The 8043-nt window shown below is 41.7% G+C and overlaps 1 pseudogene; it reads right to left on the reverse strand.

Moving 5' to 3' along the window:
* Window positions 1–1799: 1799 nt before the first annotated feature.
* LOC132026071 (large ribosomal subunit protein uL4-like) lies at window positions 1800–3191 on the reverse strand (annotated as a pseudogene).
* Window positions 3192–8043: the final 4852 nt, after the last annotated feature.

Genomic DNA, 8043 nt, shown 5'->3' on the forward strand with positions numbered 1-8043 from the left:
TTATAAGTAAGTGGCTATAAATACGCAGGTATAAATATATAGATATATATGCACATATAGATGTAAAACAGCTTTATTGATATACAATTCTCATACCACATAATTCACCCATTTAAAGTGTTGAACAGTTTTCAGTATATTCGTGGAACTGTGCCGCTATCACCAAAATCGGTTTTAAAACATTTTCATGAGTCCAACAAGAAACCCTATATCCACTAGCAATCATTCCATCATTTCTCCCCAAACTCCTCAGCCCTAGGAAACTGCTCTTCTTTTTTATGTCTCTATGGATCGACCCATTCTAGACATTTTATATAAATGGAGTCAACACACTATGGCCTTTTGTGTTTGGATTTTATCACTTAGCATAATGTTTTCAAGGTTCCTCCATGTTGTGGAATGGATTGGAACTGCATTTGTTTCTATCGTCCAATACTAGTCTATGGTGTTGGTACAACACATTTTATTTACCGATTCATTAGCTGGCTGATGTTGGGGTTGCTTCCGCTTTGGGGCTATTATGAATTATGCTGCTAGGACCATTCCTGTGCAATATGTTTTCTGTTCTCTTGGTCATAGTCCTAGGAGTGGAATTGCTGGATCATAAGGTAACTCTACATTTAACCTTTTGAGGAACTACCAAGCCATTTCTCAAAATGGCTACACCATTTCCCATCCCAATAAGGGGTCCAATTTCTCTATATTCTCATCAACACTTGCTATTCTCCCTCTTTTTGCTTACAGGCATCCTAATGGGTGTAAAATGATATCTCATTGTGGTTTTGATTTACATTTTCCTGATATTTAATGATCCTGATTATCTTGGGGTGCCCGGGCGGTTCAGTTGGTTAAGCGTCCAACTTTTGATTCAGCTTAGGTCGTGATCTCAGGGTTGTGAGATCAAGCCCTGCTTCAGGTTCCATGCTGGGTATGTATGAGCTGCTTAAGATTCTCTTTCCCTCTCCTCGGCCCCTCCCTCTACTCATGTGCTCGCTCTCTTTCTCTCTCTTTAAAAAAAAAAAAAAGATGATATTGACTATCTTTTCATATGCTTATTGGCCATTTGTATATTTTCTCTGGAAAAGTATCTATTCAGACACTTTAACCTTTTTACTTCGGGTTGTCTTTTTAGAGTTGGGTTATAAAAGTGCTTTACATAGCCTAAATACATTAGGACCTTACCAGATAGATGATTTGTAAGTATTCTCTACCATTCTGTGGGTTTTCTTTTCTCTTCTTGATGGTACAGCAGCAAAAATTTCTAATATTTTTAAAGATTTTGTTTATTTATTTGACAGACAGATCACAAGCAGGCAGAGAGAGAGGGGGAAGCAGGCTCCCTGCTGAGCAGAGAGCCCGATATGGGGCTCGATCCCAGGACCCTGAGATCATGACCAGAGCCGAAGGCAGGGGCTTAACCCACTGAGCCACCCAGGAGTCTCCCAAAATATCTAATATTGATGATATCTAATTTAACTATTTGTTGTTATTGTTGATGCTTGTGCTTTTGGTGTCATATCTAAGAAACCGTGGCTTAATCCAAGATCTCAAAGATTTACACCCATGTTTTCTTCCAAGAATTTAAGTTTTACAGTTTGAGCCGATTTTTGTATGAGGTGTGAGGTGAGGGTCCACCCTCATTCTTTTGCATGTGACTATCCAGTTGCCCCAGACTATTTTTCCTCCATTGGAGGAGGCTGGTGCCCTTTTCAGAATCGACTGACCATAAATGTGAGGGTGTATTTCCGGGCCTTCAATGATATCTATTGATCTATATGTCTTTCTTTCTTTCTTTTTTTTTTTTTTTTGGCTTTGATCATGTCTTTATTCAAAATTAGCTGTCCAAAATTATTTGACTTTTATGAATAAACGTTAAGTTTTTAGGCAGCAGGCTTCTCTGCAGTGGGTTTCTTTTCTACAGGCTTCTTATCAGCCGCTGGTTTCTTGGTAGCTGCAGTCTTTTTCCCCACCACAGGTTTCTTCTGCTTCTTCACACTAACAGCCTTCTTTCTTTTCTTCCCTACCACAGGCTTCTTGCCTGGAACTCCCTTCTCATCTGATTTGGCTTCTAAGGCTGCCGCCGCCTTATCCATCCGGAGTTTGTGATTCTTGGCCTGGCGAAGAATGGTGTTCCGGAGCATGGTCTTTGCATAGGGGCTTAGTTTCAACATGATTCTCAGGTTCTTCAGTGGATTCTTCTTCAGGACCCTGCGATGAATCTTCTTGCGTGGTGCTCGGAGGGCTCTTTGGATCTCTGGACTTTCCAAGATTCTGCTAAGGTCTGTATTAAGCATCTTATGCGTGGGAAGGTTGTAATTACTCTTGAGGGAGGCAGCCTTACGCCAAGTGCCATAAAGATCGTCTAACTTGCGGAACGCACTTTCAGTCCAAATGCAGAAACGTCCCACATGCCCACCAGGAGCAAGTTTCAAAATGTTCAGTTTGCTTACATTAAGTAAAGTAATTCCAGGAATGTTTCTGAAGGCCTTGATGATTCCATTGTCTTCATTGTAGATGATGCAGGGTCCTTGCGCTGGATTCGACGGCGGTTTCTCATTTTGCCCTTGCCAGCTCTCATTGGCTGAGAGGCATAGACCTTTTTGATATCATTCCGGGCTTTAAATTTTTTAAGAAGCAAAACAGCCTCCTTGGTCTTCTTGTAGCCTTCAACTTTATCTTCAACCACCAAAGGAAGTTCAGGAACTTCCTTGATAACGATGACCTTTAGACATGACCAGCGCTGGTAAGGCCAAGGCAGCCAGGGCAGAGCAAATGGCATATCGCTTCTGTGTCATGTTCACTCTGCGATGCCAACGGTGCCAGGTTTTGGTGGGTGCAAACATGCGGCCCCCACGACACATATTTCCAAAGGCACCCTGGCCAGAACGGTGAGTCCCACCACCTCGAACTCTGGGAATTCGAGCCACAGCTCTGCCAGTACCCCAAGACTCAGCACTGGTTTGATGATCTGCTAATTCACTGACAGCATATGGCTGTCTATTGTTTTTGCACAAGTTGGTGTGAACAAAGTTCACATTATCCGGTCGAATGGGAACCTTGAACACAGCAGGCAAAGTAACATTTATGCCAGATGATTCCCCCTTTTCCGAGTACACAGATATCAATGGGCGAGCACACGCCATCTCCGGGAGAGGAGAGGGCCTTGATCTATATGTCTTAACTTACGCTAGTACCATCTTGTTTTGATAACTATGGCTTTGTAGTAAGTTTTGAAATAAGGAAGTGTGACTCTCCCATCTTCACTCTTCTATTTCAAGATTGTTTTAGTTATTTTTGGGTCCCTTGAATAGTTCCATACGAATTTTAGGATCAGCTTGTTGCTTTCTAAAAACAAAACAAAACCAACTGGGATTTAGATAAGGATTGTGTTGCATCCACAGTGTCCTGGGGAGGGTCGGAATTTGAAGTCTTTTTATTTGTTTAGATCTTTAATCACTTTCAACAATATTTTGTAGTTTTCAGAGTATAGGTTTTATGCTTTTTATCAAATGTATTCCTGAGCATTTTATCCTTCTTGATGCTGTTGTAAATAGAATTGATTTCCTAATTTCATTTTCAGATTTTTTTATTGCAAGTGTATGGACAACATTTTTTATATACTAACCTTGTATCCTGTGACCTTGATGAACTCATTTATTAGCTGTAATACTTTCTTTGTGTGGATTCAGGATTCTCAGTGTATAAGATCATGTCACCTGTCACCTGAAGGTTCTTCAGGACTACAACGACTACACAGTGACAGGACTAAGCTGGCGGTGGTTCTTCAATCCCTTCAAATTAGTGATGTGTTTTTTGCTGAGAATGTTTCATTTTTCTAGTTAGAAAAGATAAGTCTCTCAACAACAAAATTCACTACTAATTCTTTACACATTGCATTTCAACTAAGGCAACTGAAAAGCACAGTTTTGGTTTTGTTTTGGTGGTGGTGTTTTTTTTTTAACCACAAGGGTTGCACTTCTCAGCCTATAAAAACACATGAGATCATGATGGCGAAAAACTGTCAGTATTGGGGCGCCTGGGTGGCTCAGTGGGTTAAAGCCTCTGCCTTCAGCTCAGGTCATGATCCCAGGGTCCTGGGATCGAGCCCCACATCGGGCTCTCTGATCAGCAGGGAGCCTGCTTCCCCCTCTCTCTCTGCCTGCCTCTCTGCCTACTTGTGATCTTTGTCTGTCAAATAAATAAATTTAAAAAAAAAAACTGTCAGTATTTATCTTTTTCATTCAGAAGGCAGCATGATTTAGTTGAAAGACCTCCTCGGCCTCTGGAATTAGAAGAACAGTTGTTAGCCCACCTCTTAGCAGTGATATTAAAGAGTTAACTTTCAGGAATCGGGGAGGGTCCAACGACTTCTCCAGGCTTGCTTCTGTAGACTGGCTGTTCCCTCTACAGAGGACGGAGTCTCAGGAGGGTAGCAGTGCCCTGGACCAGAGGAGACAGCACTAGCTAAGCCCTTTCCTTGGGAAATGCCTACTTCTTTTTAGTCTAGGCTTTTCTTTGGTGTCATCTATAATTCTTTTCCTGGTTACACGTTACTATGACATTTCACTTCACTGAGGAAACCCTCTCACCCTTAGAGTGGATCTATCGTTGATGAACGTATATCCAGACCTTATCTGGCCTGGTGCCTGATCTGCAAAATGCATGGGAAAATCAGTAATGATCTAGAAGAGCAAACCGGCTGTGGCCTTATCTCAGTCACAGGGCCCCGGCTTGGTCACGGGGATGGAGAACTGGCAGGGGAAATTCCAGGCCTTATCATAACGCTCATTGCTGTAGCTGCCTCGTTGCTTCCTTCCTAAATATGCAATTAAGGACTGACTTTGTAAGAGACAAACACCATGTCAGTTTTATGATAGTCAAAGCCTATAATCTGAACATGTGTTTTCCCAGCTGGGCTTGAGAGCCTGGTGGCAAGAGTGTGGCCCTCAAGTCAGTTTGTCCTTCGATTCAAATCCTGGCTCCATCTCGTCACAGCACAAGACCTTGGCCATTTACCTACTCTTTCTAACCTTTTACACCCTCTGTAAAATGAGCACATAGTAGTTCATAGAAATGATGGTGAGAATTGAAGAAAATATATATAGTCCTTACCATACGATAAGCACACTCTATGCTTTAGCTGTTAGGAGGAGGGTGAGGAATATTCTTCGTCAGGCATTGGGCTAATTAAGCTAAGAAAATTATTTTAAGCCCACTCCAGTGGTTTTCGGATGTTAATATAGATAGCCATCACCAAGAATAATTTTTTTTAATGAAAATTCCCAGACTCTACCCCCAGACTTTCTGCTTCAGTAGTCAGTGGCAGGGCCCAGGAGTCAGCCTCATTAGCAACAGCTGTACGGCAGCATCCTGACGCAGGTGATCTGCGGGCACTTTTGAAAATTACCTTTCGTTTCGCAGGCACCTGGATGGCTGAGTCGGCTCAGAAGCTGCCTTCAGCTCAGGTCATGATCTCGAGGTCCTGGGATCCAGTCCCAAGTGGGGCTCCCTGCTCGGAGGGGACTCTGCTTCTCCTTTTCCCCCTGCCCCTCCCTCTGCTCATTCTCTCTCTCTCTCTCAAATAAATAAAATCTTAAAATAAATAAAAAAATAAAATTACCTTTCATTTTGATATCATTTCAAATTTAGAGAAAAGCTGCAAAAATAGCAGAAAGAACTCATGCTTTACAAAGATTCGTCAATTTTTATTTTGCTACATTTACTATATCACTCTCTTTTTTCTCTATTTGTCTCTAGAAAATTTTTTTCTAAATCATTTGAGAGTAGGTTGTACATCATACCTCTTTACTCCTTAAAACTTCAGTGTGTATTTCCTAAAAATAAGAATATTCTCTTTACAGGGACACCTGTGTGTCTCGGTGGACTAAGTGTCTGCCTTTGGCTCAGGTCATGATCCCAGGGTCCTGGATCTGGTCCCCAGTCAGGCTCCTTGCTCAGCAGGGAGGCTGCTTCTCCCTCTGCCTGTTCCTCCCGCTGCTTGTGTGCTCTCTCTCTCTCCCTGAAAATAAGCCAATAAAATCCTTAAAAAATAAAAAGAATATTCTCTTTACATAAGCACTGGTCAGTTATCAAATTCAGGAAACTCAACATTGATTGGATACATTTATCTAATAAACAGTCCATATTCCAATTTCATCAGTTTGCCCCAATATGCATTTTCTCATATCTTTTTCTCCCCATACAGGATCCAATCCAGTACATACTGCATTATGAGTGACATGTCTTTTGTCTCCTGCAATCCAGAACAGTGCCTGTGCCTATCTTTACTTTATGACATTGACTTTTTTTTTTTTTTAAAGAACACAAGCCAATTATTTAATAGAACATCCCTTATTGTGGCTTTGGCTAATGTTTTCTAGTGATTAGATTTGGGTTATCTATTTTTGGCTAGAATCCTACATAAGTGAGGTGTCCTTTTCAGAACATCTCCTCCGGAGGTGACACACGATACCCGATTGCTTCTTATTGGCGAGACAGACCTCACTTTGAGAAATACTTGAGCAACCACCGTCCGTTCCAAGAGGCCTCAGAACCTGAAGTGGTCAGACAAGGACTCAGGATGGATACTATTCTGAATTTTCTGATTGTGGATTTGTTATGGGACTTCTCTGTCCATTGCCTTGGTAGCTCAGGAGGTCACATATTCAACACACTACTATTACCTTCAAAACCACAACATATCTTTATGTTGAAGTTACACAATTTCCTACCTCTACTCCCCATTGCTTTGATTTTTTTTTTTTTTTTTAAAGTAAGCTCTATGCCCAACAAGGGGCTTGAACTCGTGAACCTGAGATCAAAAGCCACAGAGCCCTGTACTCTACTAAGTAAGCTAGCCAGGTGCCCCCCAACCCCCACCTATTTTCACTCGTAGTAACTCTGGATCATGACTTCTATTCTGTGGTTAATGCAGATGATCTAAATGATGTATCACGTAACATAACTAGATGCACCCATGCTCTTGGTGGTAGTTTGGGGCTAGTGGAGAAAACTTAATTTCTGGCATCACACATTTTACAATGACATATCAGCTTCCTCTTTGGTGGTGTGCTTGGAAATGCTCACTTATTCTTCCATTACCTCTAAAACATGAGGCATGAACTGTAACTGCTGTTTTATTACTGATGGAAGATGATGTTAGTCTTTAAAAGGCTGGCATACCTTGCGACGCTGGTGACATAGTTGGTTAAGCATTGTAGCCTTGGTTTCAGCTCAGGTCCTGATGTCAGCCCCACATCAGGCTCTGCACTCAGCAAGGAGTCTCCTTGAGTTTCTCTTTCTCTCTCTCTCTCTCTCTGCCCTTCCCCCACATTCTCTCTCTTTCTCTAAAATAAATAAACAAATCTTTAAAAAATAAATAAGTAGGGTGCCTGGGTGGCTCAGTGGGTTAAGCCTCTGCCTTCAGCTCAGGTCATGGTCTCAGGGTCCTGGGATCGAGCCTATCAGGCTTTCTGCTTGGTGGGGAGCCTGCTTCCCTCTCTCCGCCTGCCTGGTGCTCTGCCTACTAGTGATCTCTCTCTCTGTCAAATAAATAAATTAATTAATTAATTAATAAAATCTTTAAAAGAAATAAGGAAATAAAATAAATTTTAAAAATAAAAAATAAAAAGCCGGCATTTCTTGAGATCAGCCGCATGTCAGCCGCCACGTAACATCTCACAACAACCGGAGAGGAATGTTTCTACAGACAAGGAAACAGAATTACATAACTCACTTGGCAGCAAACTACTAACAAGCAATGGAACAAGGATTTAGTCTTGGGTCTAAATGAACTCTTAAATCTACTGTTTACAGGTAATGCCAATAAAATGCAATGGTAAAGATAGAGTGAGCAACCTCAATTCACAAATTTCAGAATGCCAGAATTAGGCCTGTTTCTCAACATTGAAAGGGCAGCTTCAGGTCAAATGAGAGCAGCACCTTCGAAAATGGCCAGGAAACCCGAGGGACTTTTACCCCGCAGGGCCCTTCAGGAGCAAACTGGACGTATCGTAACAGATTCTTCCAAAAATTTTGAAAATA

Source organism: Mustela nigripes, chromosome 10, assembly GCF_022355385.1.
Source record: "Mustela nigripes isolate SB6536 chromosome 10, MUSNIG.SB6536, whole genome shotgun sequence".
NCBI lineage: Eukaryota > Metazoa > Chordata > Mammalia > Carnivora > Mustelidae > Mustela > Mustela nigripes.